Source organism: Octopus bimaculoides, chromosome 5 (genome assembly GCF_046866305.1).
Source record: "Octopus bimaculoides isolate indiv1 chromosome 5, ASM4686630v1, whole genome shotgun sequence".
NCBI classification, from domain to species: domain Eukaryota; kingdom Metazoa; phylum Mollusca; class Cephalopoda; order Octopoda; family Octopodidae; genus Octopus; species Octopus bimaculoides.
This window is the reverse complement of record NC_142932.1, coordinates 87,385,102-87,402,075: the sequence shown is the minus strand read 5'-3', so window position 1 is coordinate 87,402,075 and position 16,974 is coordinate 87,385,102. Positions and strand designations below refer to the sequence as shown.

Below are 16,974 nucleotides of genomic sequence, written 5' to 3'. Positions count from 1 at the left end.
GTGAGGCCCAATGTACGAAGGTCTTGCCTCACCACCTCAGCCCAGGTCTTCCTGGGCCTACCTCTTCCACGGGTTCCCTCAACTGTTAGGGTGTGGCACTTTTTCACGCAGCTATCCTCCTCCATTCTCACCACATGTCCATACCAGCGCAATCGTCTCTCTTGCACGCCACAACTGATGCTTCTAATGTTCAGCTTTTCTCTCAAGATACTTACACTCTGACGGGTATTCACATTGACATTACACATCCAACGGAGCATACTGGCTTCATTCCTTGCGAGCTTACGTATGTCCTCAGCAGTTACAGCCCATGTTTCGCTGCCATGTAGCATGGTTGTTCGTACGCATGCGTCATACAGTCTGCCTTTTACTCTGAGTGAGAGTCCCTTTGTCGCCAGCAGGGGTAAGAGCTCTCTAAACTTTGCCCAGGCTATTCTTATTCTAGCAGCTACACTTTCAGCGCACCCACCCCCACTACTAACTTGGTCGCCCAGATAGCGGAAGCTATCGACTACCTCTAGTTTTTCACCCTGGAATGAGATAGAAGTTGTTTCCTGTTTGTTTGCAGTCTTTATTGCACCTGAACATCTGCCACAAACAAAAACTAACTTGCTAGTTAACCTGCCTTTGATGTTGCTGCACCTCTTATGTGTCCATAGCTTGCACCGGGTACATCTTATAGAGTTACTACCTACTCCTTTTCTACATACTGAGCAGGGCCATCTACCTGAAGGGGTTTGTGTTTTATCTACCTTCCTACTTATTAGGATTTTGGTTTTAGCTAGGTTGACTCTAAGGCCCTTCAATTCTAGACCTTGCTTCCACACCTGAAACTTCTCCTCTAGTTCTGATAGTGACTCCGCAATTAGGGCAAGGTCATCAGCATAGAGGAGCTCCCAGGGGCAACCTGTCTTGAACTCCTCTGTGATTGCCTGGAGGACTATGGTAAATAATAGGGGGCTGAGGACGGAACCTTGGTGGACCCCTACCTCTACCCGGAATTCATTGCTGTACTCATTTCCAACCCTCACCTTACTGGCCGCATCTCTGTACATGGCTCGCACAGCTCTCACTAGCCATTCTTCTATCCCAAGTTTCCTCATTGACCACCAGATAAGGGATCGGGGGACCCTGTCAAAGGCTTTCTCCATGTCAACGAAAGCCAGGTACAGAGGTTTATCCTTGGCTAGGTATTTCTCTTGCAACTGTCTCACTAGAAATAAGGCATCAGTAGTGCTTTTACCTGGCACGAACCCAAACTGCATCTCATCTAAATTGATTCGCTCCCTAATTAGTTGGGCTATGACCCTCTCTGTAACTTTCATAACCTGATCTAACAGCTTGATGCCTCTGTAATTATTTGTATCTGCTTTGAAGTATGTATTACCAAGGGGCCAGAATCGAAACATATGTAGGCTTTCTTTAGTTTTCGTTGTGTTTTTTTTTAAAGTTATTTGTATTTATATCCTAAAAACAAACTATGATGCAAATAAGTTAACTATACATTTTTAACTCTCCATTTTCTTACATTATTAATTTATATATATATATATATATATATATATATATTAAATATATACTTTTATAAAACAAATTTTACAAAATATATAGTATCTGTTAACAGTCTTAGCAAAAAGCTCACAGGTGAGTTTTTGTATATATATATGTATACATGTCTCTTAACGGATAGAGCTCAAAATCAATGCATTGAAGATACTTTATTGCAGCAACAATTATAATAACAGAAACAACCACAATAAGCCAAACCTATGCACATTTCAATAGGGTATCCCGGAAAAATAAACCACATCATAAGATGTCTCGTAAAATATTGTAACAAATTACAACATATTACAAATTTCTGGATACTCCATCTCTTCAGGGTCGCATTATTGCCATCATCAATACTACTATTATTAGCAAAACACACACATCATCCAAGAGGGTGAAAGAATAATAGGGGATACCCTATTGAAATGTGCATAGGTTTGGCTTATTGTGGTTGTTTCTGTTATTATAATTGTTGCTGCAATAAAGTATCTTCAATGCATTGATTTTGAGCTCTATCCTTTAAGAGACATGTATACACACACACACATATATATATATATATATATATATATATATATATATATATATATAAATTTGTAAACAAACCCAAAGGCTGTAAATTATGAAGAAGAGTGACCACATAGGTATTTTTATAATAATAATATATGCTCCAATTAGAGTGACTAAATCTAAACAATTGACTGAAAAGAGATTGGCCAAACCTCTGGGAATTGAACAGGACATCAATGCTCACATGGCTTCACATGCATTCAACTTAGCCACATAGCCCACCCATCAATTTCTGCCAAATTTAATGTATAGATATTTGTAGTCTAGTATGTATACTTATAAATTTGTAAACAAACCTGAAGGCTGTAAATTATGGATAAGAGTAACCACATAGGTCTTTTTATATTAATTCTAATTATATATTGTTTTTTTATAATAATAATATATGCTCCAATTAGAGCAACTAAATCAAAACAATGGAGCCACGTAAGCATTGATGGTGTGTTCAATTCCCAGAAGTTTGGCCCATCTTTTTTGAGTGAACTGTTTAGATTTAATTGCTCTAATTGGAGCACATATTATTATTATTATTATTATTATAAAAAATAAAACATAATTACAGTTATTATATATTCTCTTTTACTTGTTTCATTTGACTGCAGCCATGCAGGAGCACCGTATTTTAGTCAAACAAATCAACCCCATGATTTATTCTTGGTAAGTCTAGTACTTATTCTATTGGTCTCTTTTGCTGAACCGCCAACTTATGAGGATGTAAACACACCAACATCAGTTGTCAAGTGATGGTGTGGGGGACAAACACAGACACACAAACATATACACACATACATATACATGTATATATACAAATATATATATATATATATATGTATGTATGTATGTATGTATTTATATATTTTTTTATACTAAAAATTAGGCAAAAATATTGTATCTGTTAACAAACTTAGCAAAATACTCACAATTGAGTTTTTGTATATATATCGACTTAAATGAGAGCTCAAAACTGATCCATTGAAAATACTTTATTATAATTCTCTCTCTCTCTCTCTCTCTCTCTCTCTCTCTCTCTCTCACTCACTCACACTCACACACACACACACACACACACACACACACACACCAAGTTTAATTTCGTTATGACACAAATATCACATTAAAATTTTGCAATTCAACATGGGGCATCAAAGAAATATGGACTTTCTTTCGTTTGAACTCGCACACTTCGTTAATTTCCATAGATTTTTTTTATTTATTTACTTTTTGCGTTCCATGTTCAGCTCGAAGGATTTGCAGTTACATATGTACACATGTGTTTTTGTATGTACGCTTGTATACATTTATGTGTGTGCGTGAGAGAGAGAGAGAGTGAGTGAAGAGGTGTGTTGTCATGTATACTTCCATACATAAATACATATGCATACATCTTTTTTGTATCTATGTGTGTGTTTGAGAGAGGGAGACACAGAGAAAGACAGAGAGAAAGAGAGAGAGAGAGAGAAAGAGTGATGTCTAAGTGGTACTCACTCTCACGCACGCATACATACAAAAAAGTTGTATACTTATTTATTTACGTATGTATACATAACAACACAACGCCTTCACTTTCTCCTCTCTCTCTCTCTCACACACACACACATACATACAAAAAAGTTGGATGCTTATTTATTTACGTATGTATACATAACAACACAACGCCTTCACTTTCTCCCCTCTCTCTCTCTCTCTCTCTCACACACATACATACAAAAAAGTTGGATGCTTGTTTATTTATGTATGTACACATAACAACACAACCCCTTCACTCTCTCTATCCCTCTCTCTCTCCCCTCTCTCACTCTCTCACGCTCACACATACAAAAAAGTTGTATGCTTATTTATTTATGGGTAATCTTCCAGTTTCGAGGGGTAAAAGAAATATTCAAGGGAAATAACTTTAGTCTTATATGTATAGAAATATATATCGTTCTTTTAAGTTGTTGTATGTATGTAAATCTACGTGTGCAGTATATATATATATATATATATATATATATATATATATAAGTGTAGTATATTGCCACTTAAGTGTGGCTGACCCCTAGGGGTGGATGTTACTGTTGCTTTTAGCCCCAGGAGGACATCTCCTCCAGCTGGCTTATCGACACACGACTGTGTCCTGTTTGCCAAGGGAGTTATCCCTCTCACCACGGCCAGCAGCACGAACGTATCCGGATTTCAGGGTTATTTCCCTTCGTCGGCGCTCGACAGCCGATGACCTTGGTGAGAGAGAAAAACCTGGCAAATCTTATATCTTCTTTTCCAGTGGCATTCTTCACTGATATTGAAAAGGTGAAAACAAGCAATGTTAATTCTCTAAATGAAGTATTAACAGTAACTGCACGATAAAGTGTAGTATATTGCCACTTAAGTGTGGCTGACCCCTAGGGGTGGATGTTACTGTTGCTTTTAGCCCCAGGAGGACATCTCCTCCAGCTGGCTTATCGACACACGACTGTGTCCTGTTTGCCAAGGGAGTTATCCCTCTCACCACGGCCAGCAGCACGAACGTATCCGGATCTCAGGGTTATTTCCCTTCGTCGGCGCTCGACAGCCGATGACCTTGGTGAGAGAGAAAAACCTGGCAAATCTTATATCTTCTTTTCCAGTGGCATTCTTCACTGATATTGAAAAGGTGAAAACAAGCAATGTTAATTCTCTAAATGAAGTATTAACAGCAACTGCACGATAAAGTGTAGTATATTGCCACTTAAGTGTGGCTGACCCCTAGGGGTGGATGTTACTGTTGCTTTTAGCCCCAGGAGGACATCTCCTCCAGCTGGCTTATCGACACACGACTGTGTCCTGTTTGCCAAGGGAGTTATCCCTCTCACCACGGCCAGCAGCACGAACGTATCCGGATTTCAGGGTTATTTCCCTTCGTCGGCGCTCGACAGCCGATGACCTTGGTGAGAGAGAAAAACCTGGCAAATCTTATATCTTCTTTTCCAGTGGCATTCTTCACTGATATTGAAAAGGTGAAAACAAGCAATGTTAATTCTCTAAATGAAGTATTAACAGTAACTGCACGATAAAGTGTAGTATATTGCCACTTAAGTGTGGCTGACCCCTAGGGGTGGATGTTACTGTTGCTTTTAGCCCCAGGAAGACATCTCCTCCAGCTGGCTTATCGACACACGACTGTGTCCTGTTTGCCAAGGGAGTTATCCCTCTCACCACGGCCAGCAGCACGAACGTATCCGGATTTCAGGGTTATTTCCCTTCGTCGGCGCTCGACAGCCGATGACCTTGGTGAGAGAGAAAAACCTGGCAAATCTTATATCTTCTTTTCCAGTGGCATTCTTCACTGATATTGAAAAGGTGAAAACAAGCAATGTTAATTCTCTAAATGAAGTATTAACAGTAACTGCACGATAAAGTGTAGTATATTGCCACTTAAGTGTGGCTGACCCCTAGGGGTGGATGTTACTGTTGCTTTTAGCCCCAGGAGGACATCTCCTCCAGCTGGCTTATCGACACACGACTGTGTCCTGTTTGCCAAGGGAGTTATCCCTCTCACCACGGCCAGCAGCACGAACGTATCCGGATTTCAGGGTTATTTCCCTTCGTCGGCGCTCGACAGCCGATGACCTTGGTGAGAGAGAAAAACCTGGCAAATCTTATATCTTCTTTTCCAGTGGCATTCTTCACTGATATTGAAAAGGTGAAAACAAGCAATGTTAATTCTCTAAATGAAGTATTAACAGTAACTGCACGATAAAGTGTAGTATATTGCCACTTAAGTGTGGCTGACCCCTAGGGGTGGATGTTACTGTTGCTTTTAGCCCCAGGAGGACATCTCCTCCAGCTGGCTTATCGACACACGACTGTGTCCTGTTTGCCAAGGGAGTTATCCCTCTCACCACGGCCAGCAGCACGAACGTATCCGGATTTCAGGGTTATTTCCCTTCGTCGGCGCTCGACAGCCGATGACCTTGGTGAGAGAGAAAAACCTGGCAAATCTTATATCTTCTTTTCCAGTGGCATTCTTCACTGATATTGAAAAGGTGAAAACAAGCAATGTTAATTCTCTAAATGAAGTATTAACAGTAACTGCACGATAAAGTGTAGTATATTGCCACTTAAGTGTGGCTGACCCCTAGGGGTGGATGTTACTGTTGCTTTTAGCCCCAGGAGGACATCTCCTCCAGCTGGCTTATCGACACACGACTGTGTCCTGTTTGCCAAAGTTGAATTCATTGAATTTATGTGATGCTATGAATTCAAAGATGAAGCATTCCAAAAATTATTGGAACATATCCGTTACAAATATCCTTGCAGTTGAAGCAATTTATATATATATTTCTATACATATAAGACTAAAGTTACTTCCCTTGAATATTTCTTTTACCCCCTCGAAACTGGAAGATTACCTATTTATGTATGTACGAGGGGTGTCTGAAAAGTCTTGAGCCTCAAAAAAACAAAACATGGTACAAGACTTCTGATGATTTATTTTTCAACATAGTCCCCCTCGATGGATGAACACTTTCTCCAGCGGTGCTGAAGCGCCATTATCCCGGCGTAGAAGAACTCTTTTGTTTTGGGACTCCAAGAAACTTCCTACAGCGTCTTTGACGTCATTGTCACTGGGAATAGATGAAAGTCAGAGGGGGTTAAGTCTGGCGAATAAGGCGGATGGGGAACAAGTTCGTATCGACAATCACGAATTGTTGCCATGGCAACCACTGAGGTGTGGGCTGGAGCATTGTCCTGATTAAAAAAGGACTCCTCTGGTGAGCATTCCCGGCCTTTTTTCTTTGATTGTTTCTCGGAGGCATTTCAGTAGCTGAGAACAATACAGCCCTGTCACAGTGTGACCCTTTTCAGGGTAATCGATCAGCAAGACACCTTGAGAATCAAAAAAAAAACGGACGCCATGACCTTGCCAGCTGAAGGAATGACCCTGGCTTTCTTTGGGGTAGGAGAAGATGTGTGCTTCCACTGCTTTGATTGTTCTTTGGTTTCAGGCTGGTAGTGATGGACACAACTTTCGTCCATAGTAATGAAACGAGCAAGAAAATTCTCTTCATCAGCTTCAAACAGTTCCAGATTGCTCATGGACAAAGTGCACCTGGTGTGTTTCTGTTCAGGAGTCAAAAGGCAAGAAACCTTTGAGAACCCAAGTTCTTTTGTCACAATGTTGTCTGCTCTTTCAGTTGAGATGCCCAGTCTCTCGGCTATCTGACGACATGATATTCGGCGTTCTTGCATTATCATACCAAGAGCAAGGTCAAGGTTATGAACATGTAAGGATCAATCAGTCTGTTAATTTTGTCGATCCTGTGATATTTGGTACAACTAATCACATTGATTGTTTGTGGAAGCTTGCAAAAAAACAGAAACAAATGAGAAAATGGAACAGCTCGAAGTTTATTGGATTCACACCTCATTGAATTTATGTGATGCTATGAATTCAAAGATGAAGCATTCCAAAAATTATTGGAACATATCCGTTACAAATATCCTTGCAGTTGAAGCAATTTACAAATTACTGTTTTGGATGTTGTTTTATGAAAAGATTAAAAATGTGCACCAAACTGTCTATTCATAACATACATTAATATATATTCTAGTCATTTCACATCTTCACATAATAAAAAAGTTATAAACAATTTATATCATTATACAGTATGTACTATTTTATTAGTAATTTATATCATTATTATGTATGTACTATTTTAGACGCCTCCCCAATTAAATTGAATAAATATTAATGTGAATCGTGCTTCTTCCACTTTTGACAAGTAATATTTACTTTTACTTAAAGCAGTGAGCTGGCAGAAACGTTAGCACACCGGGCAAAATGCTTAGTGGTATTTTGTCTGTCTTTATGTTCTGAGTTCAAATGTCATTGAGGTCGACTTTGCCTTTCATCCTTTCGGGGGTCTATAAATTAAGTACCAGTTGCATACTGGGATCAATCTAATCAACTGGACCCTCCCCCAAAATTTTGAGCCTTGTGCCTAGAGTAGAAAAGAATATTTACTTTCACTTTTGACACAATACTGAATCAGTGCCAAATAATTTATGAATTTGAGAAAAAGTTTTTCCCACAAATTTCTCTACAATCGGTTTGTTGGCGGAAATTTTTGATCTCATATTACACTTTTTTTTTGCTTTAGTGGATGGGTGTTAAAGTAAATATTGTCCATTTTTTTTTTTTTTACTCTTTCAACATATTTATGAAGTTATTCAGATTTTTGTAACATATATAACACGCATGTATATGATCACGATGCATATGTAAAATGAAACCACATTAAAATACAAATCCCAAACCAAAGAAGACACAAACACGATTGAAGAAAGAAAAAAGAAGTAGAAAGAAATAAAAACATCAATTCAACACCACAAAATTCTTCGGAACTTACAGAAGCAAGCCAACATGCTTGCAGCATTATCATGAGCTAAGGCATTGGAACAGCCAAGCATCCTCACCTGACACCTTGGTAAAGCGACCTACCAATGATGATAAGAAATTCAGTTAGCAGCTCAGCCCCTCCAAGCCGCTAAAACACCACAGGCTGAAAGAAATGGTTTACTGATATGTTGGCTTGCTTCCATAGGTTCCGTTGAATTTTGTGGTGTTGAATTGTTGCCCTTGACCCTAACTTTTGGTACTGTCCCTGTATCTGTGTTTGTGTTTTTTGCCTATGCTGCTGTCATCGTGGTAGTAGTAGTAGTAGTTGCTGTTGTTACCGCTGTTGCTGTTGTCATTGTTGGTCACATTGATATTGTTTGTGAAGCTTCTGGATGTGTGTTTGTGTGTGTATATGGGTTTGCTTCTTATGTTGTTTATATCTGTGCCCTTAATACAGTTTTTTTTATCTGTCTCTATTTCATATATATATCATAGGTATGTGCATAGTTGTCTATTGTGTGTGTGTTATTTCTTTACTACAGACAAGGGGCTACACACAGAGGGTACAAACAAGGACAGACAAACGGATTAAGTCGATTATACCGACCCCAGTGCGTAACTGGTACTTATTTAATCAACCCCGAAAGGATGAAAGGCAAAGTCGACCTCGGCGGAATTTGAACTCAGAACGTAGCGGCAGACGAAATACCGCTTAGCATTTCGCCCGGCGTGCTAACGTTTCTGCCAGCTCTATTGTGTGTGTGTATTATGCTGTTTGTATCTGTTTTTTTTCTTCTTGCTTCTGTCTTTAGTTGTCATGTTGTGTGGTGTGGTGGTGGGTGTTATTGTTCCATTCATGTTTTATATCGAGGCTCGAGCTGTCTATTGGTATGTGTGTAGCCTCTGTGACCTGTCTAAATGTTGTGTTAGCTCTATGCATTGATAATACCTTAACCTCTATGCTATTAACCAAGCCTCTATGTTCTGCTTGAGCATATTGGTAGAGCACTGATGAGCCTTTCACTTCTTTGATCTCCTGTTAATGTCACACTATACTCCTAACCTTACAGTTAACCTGTAGGTTCATCCTACATACAATACAATTGTTCTCTGTACATAGGGACCGGTCAAAGTGATAACTTCTACAGATCAGGGATTTTATGGGAGCACCAGACCTTTCTGTTACTTTAATCCGTAAAGTTTTTCTTAAAAGGTATGCTAGTTCACTGCCAGAGGTAGCATCAATGAACATGTCACTGGTATTTTTTGTTGTCATACCATAAGTTGGCATTATCTATCCTTTTTCTGGTCCTTTCAGTGCTATTCCAGGATGTATTCCTTTATAGCAGGCAGATCCCTTTGCATCACTTTCTATGATGGCTTTGTACTCTAATCCTGTCCCTTTGGTTGTAGCCAGAGAACTGCCTGCAGTGGATAAAGTGTTGTGTGTCTTTCCAACTCCATAGGGTCACACATGCGAGACACATTCCTCATCACTCTCACTAAGTCTGCTATAAGAATATTGAACTTGGCATTGTCCACAATGGCTGTGTTCTTGTGGACCAGGTATTTAGAGGCCTTGGGCTTGGCAAAATGGGAGTGAAGAATCTGGACCTTACTGTTCTTGGTTTCCAGCCAGAGTTTCGTGTCTAAAACTGGTAGCCTATAGTTTAGGTGCTTGTCAAGGTAGTCTATTGTTACTTTAATACTCTGGTGGATGGAGTTAGCTATTTGCTGGATGCTCTCCATAGTGTTAGCTTCTAGATCATCAACATTGTCTTGTAGGGGTGCTTTGGCTGCTATGCTGATATCATCCACATAACAGGAGTACATGGTTACGGTTATGGAGTTCTTTGCTAATTTCTCTTTGAGTCTCCTATCCCACTATGCCATAAACAGGTTAGCCACATTACCAGCGATACTGACACCGATGATTGCACCTTCCTCTTGGTCGTATATCTTGTTATTAAACTTAAATATGTGGCCCTTGAGTGTGATTTTGATACTCACATCCACTGCATGTGCAACCATCTTTTCTCCAGGGGTGCGACCATCTTTTTTGGTGGGGTCCATATAGCTCTGGTCCACCCATTCCATTTCTCTCTAGGGGTCTTCTTAGCCATAGAGGTTATAGTAAGGGATCTACCTCTTATCGATCTAGTGGGGCGGAAACAACAAAGGTCATGTTCATCTAAGTAATCATTGTCACATGTCAGTCCCAGGAGGTGGCCCAGTTCTTCTGTGTCAACACCACAAAACTCTACATCGCTCTCGTTGATCATCTCCACACATTTCTCCACAGCAAAACCAACATCAATGGATGGGTATAAGGATACTAGGTCCATATGGACAATGGACATGAGTTAGAGTAAGAACAGTAATAAACAAGTGAAGAATGAATATATAGTGCGTGTGTTTATTTGGCAAAAAAAAAATGACCATCCTGAAATACAATATTATTATTATAATCGTTTTCTGAATCACTTTTACTCACACTGGACTCGCACACACCATCACTTATAGACATGATCACCGATTCTCAAGCACTTGTAGATGGCCATATAGATTTCTTTTTAAAAACAAGTCTAGAGTTGCTTGCTTAGAAGAAGCTTTTTTTCATTCTCAATATATATTTCTTGGTAATACACAGAAGTCTTTTGTTATGGTAGTAAAAACTTTTGCACTTTGTTCAAAATTTGGATTTTGTGCTTGAAAAATTTATTATAAATTAAAACTCATAAACCCAGGGTCTCGTAAAGTGGGTCCTTTTAAAGTGAGGTATTACTGCGTGTTAAAAAATAAATAAATAAATAAATGGAATAAAAAATAAATAAAAATAATAATTTGAGCACTATTCCAGTCATTCTCTTCTGGAATTTGTTAATGAATATCTTTTAATAAAATGAAAATTTCCAGAGATACTAGCATAATTTGAAAAAACAAAACAAAACATGGTTGTTTTGTATGACCTGGTGTCCTGGAAAACTGCTTTAAAAAATTTATCCATTTATCAAATTTCAGAAGAGGAAGAGGGCCATAGTCCTTGAAAAAAAGCTTTCCTGTATAACCATAATTTACATTATCGAAACATATGAGGAAACAAAGTCAAGGGGCATGAATTATCCAAGTACCTCTCACCTCTCCCTACAAAAGAATTTTCATAACCATCTGAAGCATATTTGTAGAAAATTTCACTAAAAAAAATATCCATTTTTCTGAAAATTATGAGGAAACAAAGCCAGGTGAGGGCACACTTGTGTAGTTATGACATACATACATACTCAAGGACTTGGAGTTATGGCTTACTTACTTTTTCAGACTTTGTAATTACAAGCTAACTTAATAAATAAATACATATTCTACTAAAAAACAGTATTGAGTACTTTCATGTTAAACTGTTTATATATACGTATGTGTGTATGTGTGTGTGTGTGTGTGTGCGTGTGTGTGTGTGTATGTGTGTGTGTGTGTGTGTGTGTGTGTGGTATGTAGGTATTGTCCTCTATAACATACTGATAAAAACATTGATTGCTACTACAGTGCGTCCTAGTTGTGTTGACAACAGTAGATGTGAGAGAGTAATGGTAGACTAGAACATTAGTTATTGTTTAAATACATTGGTACAAGCCTGCAAAAGTAATACAAAGAATAATGGATACATATATATATATATATATATATATATATATATATATATATACATACACATATACACATTCTTCTACGTTTACTTGTTTTAGTCGTTTGACTGCGGCCATGCTGGAGCATTGTCTTGAAGGGTTTTAGTCGAACAAATCAATCCCTGAACTTATATTTTTTTAAAGCTTAGAACTTATTCTATTGGTCTCTTTTCCCAAACTACTAAGTTACGGGGAACATAAACATACAAACACTGATTATCAAGCAGTGATGGGAGGACAAACACAGTCACAAAGACACACACACACACACACACATATATATATAAAGACCCCCACCATCTGTTATGAATGGCTATGGGATTGCACCATGAAAATTACTATACAAAGCACAAGCTCACCTTCCCTCTCCATGCCATTGATGTTATCCAAAGGAAAGACAAAGGCTGATACAGTTTGGCACCAGTGATGTTGCAACACATATCTACAATTGAGTGAACTGGAGCAATGTGAAATACAGTGTCTTGCTCAACATATGTAGACATCAACCACAGTATTGCCAACTGTGTGAGGATGTCTTCTAGATATCTTCACATGGGGCATGATATGACGGCCGGAACATGACAACAAAAACATAAATCTCTACAAACAAAGTTAACCATATTGAGAGTGATGGGTCAAAAGAATATTGGTGGAACTTAAAAATTAAAATAGCCACCAAATTAAAGCACAACCAGCCAGACATCGTCGTGTAGGACCACAAAGAAAAGATATGTTCTATTGTGGAAATCAGATTCCTTCTGGACATGAATGTGGTTAGAAAAATACAAGAGAAAACAGACATCTATGGACCATTGATAAGGAGTTTGCAAATCCAGTACTCAAAATACATTTTCAGCTTCATGCATACTATCATTGGAACAACAGGCTACATTCCAACTTATCTGGAACAAAGTATGACCAAATTTAGGGGAGAGAATGCAAATCTTTAGCTCATACCTTACAAATGATAATGATATCTGGGACTATGAAAATCTACAAGATCATCTTAAGGTTTAAAGGATGAAAATTAAAACAAGATACTTTCCTTCACAATCTTGCTACCAAATAGGTGGCTGGTCAAAATTAACTCTAAATTAAAAAGAAAATGAGGAGAACATAGATTCATACATACATACATACATACATACATACATACAATACACACACACATACATGGTGGTCTTCTTTCAGTTTTTGTCAACCAAATCTACCCACAAGTCTTTGGTTAGCCCTAGAATACAGTAGAAGACACTTGCCCAATGTGCCTATCCATGCCTGTATGTGTGTGTGTGTATATATATATATATATATATATATATATATATACATATATTCTTTTATTATTTTATTTCCTCCAGTCATTTGACTGAAAATTCAAATTCAAATTAACACTTCAACAGAACTTTTCTCGCGGTAAAACAATAGTTTTTCTGAGTGACAATTTACATTTGCCTGATGCAATAGCTAAGCAAAAATAATGTCTTCACCACTTGACCCTTCTAACCTCTTCTACTTCACCAAAAGCTAGAATTAAGATAACAAGTACCACCAACGAAACCTATTGTTTTCAACGATATGTCTATCCTTCTGGATAGTTATAAAAACAAGAACCCCCAAGCAAAAGTTAGTCAGTGAGTGACAATTCGAGTCAGAGACAGCTACCATCAGTTAGTGAACGGATCGCTAGAACCATGGTCAGAGGGAGAAATGAAGTTTATAATCAGCAACTATGAGACAACTTGCCCCGATTCTCTCACTCTCACTAGCTCACTTTTTCTCATACAACATCATTCTCTCACCGTAATTACTACTACACAATGATGAGAACATAAACACAAACCATACAAGTAAAATCGGTAATTTTTAGAGTAACACCTGCACGACTTTCACTAAGAAAAAAAAAAACGGATTTTTTGCATGGAATCAAGTACCCTGACCTCCCAATATGCTGCAAATCCCTTGTTTTGGTTCAGGAAAAAGGGAGAAGCCCCCTCCCCGCCGTCCTGGATTCATTGGAATTTTTGTTGTTGTTGTTGAATGAATTCCTGTGACATCCTAATATACTACAAAACCCTTTTGGGGGTCTGAAAAATGGAGTGCAGTGAGGTGGAAGCCTCGGAAATTTCACCCACCCCTACCCCCATTAATATTTTCACCAGCACGGTTTTCACTAAGGGAAAAAAAAAATTCCAATGAATCTGGGACGGATTTCCTTAACCCTAACCCTAACCCTAAAACCCTAACCTTGAAAAGATCAATGAGGTGGGGGTGGTGAAATTTCCGATTCTTCCACCACACCCCACTCCGTTTTTCGGACCCTAGAAAGGGTTTGGTAGCATATTAGGATGTCACAGGAATTCATTCAACGAAAAAAAAAAAAAAATTCCAAAAAATCCGGTACCTGGAAGGGGGGGGGGGAAGCCCCCTTCCCTCCTTTTCCGAACCAAAATAAGGGATTTGCAGCATATTAGTAGGTCGAAGTACTTGATATTACCAAAAAAAAAAAATAATAATTGGAGAAAATCTCCTTCAAAACAAAGAAAATCCAACTTATGATTCGAAACTCCGTCGAGATTTTATCAATACCACCACCACCATTAACCCCCACCCCCACCCCCAAAAAAAGAAAAAAGACGAAAAAGAAAACCCAGCTAGCGTGAGTTTGCCCAGTCGTTGAAGCTTACTCTAAATAGTAGTTAAATTTCACTTACATCATATCTTGCCTGTTTTTAAACTAGAAAATATAGGTTGGGAATATAGTGTTAGTTACCGGGAAAAGACAGGCTGATGTGCGAAAAGTGTTAGTTATTGGGGGAAAAAACAGGATGATGTGGCTGGAATGTCTAAACAAAGACAATGAGATAAGTTGGGACATGCTATTCAAGTATAACCATATCACATCTCAGCGTAGCACCTGCTAACAAACCTCTACGTTAGTTCAACTTGCTTGAAATAACAGCTAAATCTTCCCTAAATCACACTTTGCTGTCTCGGAAATATGGACCCACTGGGATTACACAACACCTAAATATCCCTAAAGCGATAGGATGACAGAAACGATCATTGGTCAGTCCAAGAAGAATTGAGTTAGGAGCCTAAACAACAGGTATTAACAACGGATTAATTCTTTTATTCTGGATCGACAGAATTTGCTCCGAATACATTATTCTCCATAGTAACGGTAAACAGAAACCGCTGATGGTTTTTCACTGGTTTTCAATCCGGGTCGTAAGTATGACATTTTGGATACTTTCTGTTACACATTCGCGACATACACAATAGAAAATTCCTCATATAAATGAGGAATTGATTTTAATTGTCAGTAATTAATAATACGTTAATTCTCTTTGATAATTTTATGACGCTAGTGTTGACGTCGTTGTTATTAAGTCTCTGGGATCGTCGTAGCCATCCAGAATAACTAACCCTGATTTAGCAGGCCTACGTCAGAGCTATGACTACCCTATATTGTTAAAGGACTTCATTATCTCATATATTCTTTACTTTCTCAAGAATGTAGTGCGAAATTTCAAAGAGATATAACTTCTATTTCTAGCACGTTGGGTAACCATCATTGTAGTAGTAAGAGTAGGAGGAGGAGAAGGATCGCTTATTTCGCGTGGCTTTCGAAGCGCAAGGGTAGTGGACAATTTGTTTGTAAGAAAAATGACAGTGTAGTTTCTGATTCTTAGACAAGGGCAAATATAAACAAAAACATTTGTATGTACATGTGTGTATGTGTGTGTACACACGAATTCATTTTATTATGACATGTGTATGTGTGCGTTATAAAGTATATTAAAATGAATTCGTGTGTACATACATACATACATACATACATACATTTTATTTTTAAAAAAACAGCAAAAATATCACAAAAACTGTTTTACATTCCTGTTCGTTGGACAGTTTTATATATAATATTCTTTTCTTTTGTTCTTTTATTTGTTTCAGTAATTAGACTGTGGCCATGCTGTGGCTCTGGCTTGAATTTTTAGTCGAATGGATCGACCTCAGTAGTTATTTTCTAAACCTAATACTTATTCTATCGACTTTTTTTGTTGAACCGCTAGATTACGGGGGACATAAACACTCCAACACTGCTTGTCAAGCGGTGGTAGTGGGACAAACACAGACACAAAGACACGCCCCCCATGCACCTATACATACAGGTGGATGTCGGTATGCACATACCTGTACGTATATATGCATATACTCATTTACTATTTGTTTTTATATATATATATATATATATATATATATATATATATATATATATATATGTATATATATATGATATATATATAATATATATATATACATATATATATAATATATATATTATACATACATACATACATATATATATATATGCATATGATATACACATACACATGACGATGATATACACACACATGATGATGATATACACGCACACACAGACACAGACACAGAGTGAGAGCAAGAGAGATGTATATTTATATGTATGTGTATATAAGTGTGTGTGTGTGTGTGTATGCATGCATGATTTTTCTTTGAGTTTTATCTAAGTTCTTTGTGAAAGAGTTCAAGCCAGTCGCTAACAAAGTGATGAGACTTTTTGAGTTAAGAAAGGTCTGGGTATTAGCAAACATGTGGTTGAGTTGATGTGTTGATTGAACTGTTGATGCATACACCCAAGTGTGTGTATCTGAACATATTAGAATTGCAGATGGAGAATTTTTGGAATGTCTTACAAATCTTCACCATGCCACTAATAGATTGGATTTAGAGTATTTGCATCTGTTTCTTTCATTCTTTCTCTGTGAAACC

At 38.0% G+C, this 16,974-nt stretch overlaps 1 protein-coding gene across 2 annotated transcripts in view; it reads left to right on the top strand.

Moving 5' to 3' along the window:
• The first annotated feature begins 2,658 nt into the window (after window positions 1-2,658).
• The window catches only part of LOC106876064 (uncharacterized), a 38,786-nt gene continuing 24,470 nt past the window's right edge, over window positions 2,659-16,974 (top strand). Inside the window, exon 1 of one of the 2 annotated variants that reach the window (XM_089352531.1) lies at window positions 2,659-2,778. The gene's annotated coding sequence lies outside the window, so the exon portion shown is untranslated. Of the gene's footprint in view, window positions 2,779-14,801; window positions 15,391-16,974 lie in introns of those variants that run through there. The other variant, XM_014924469.3, reaches the window with a different exon arrangement.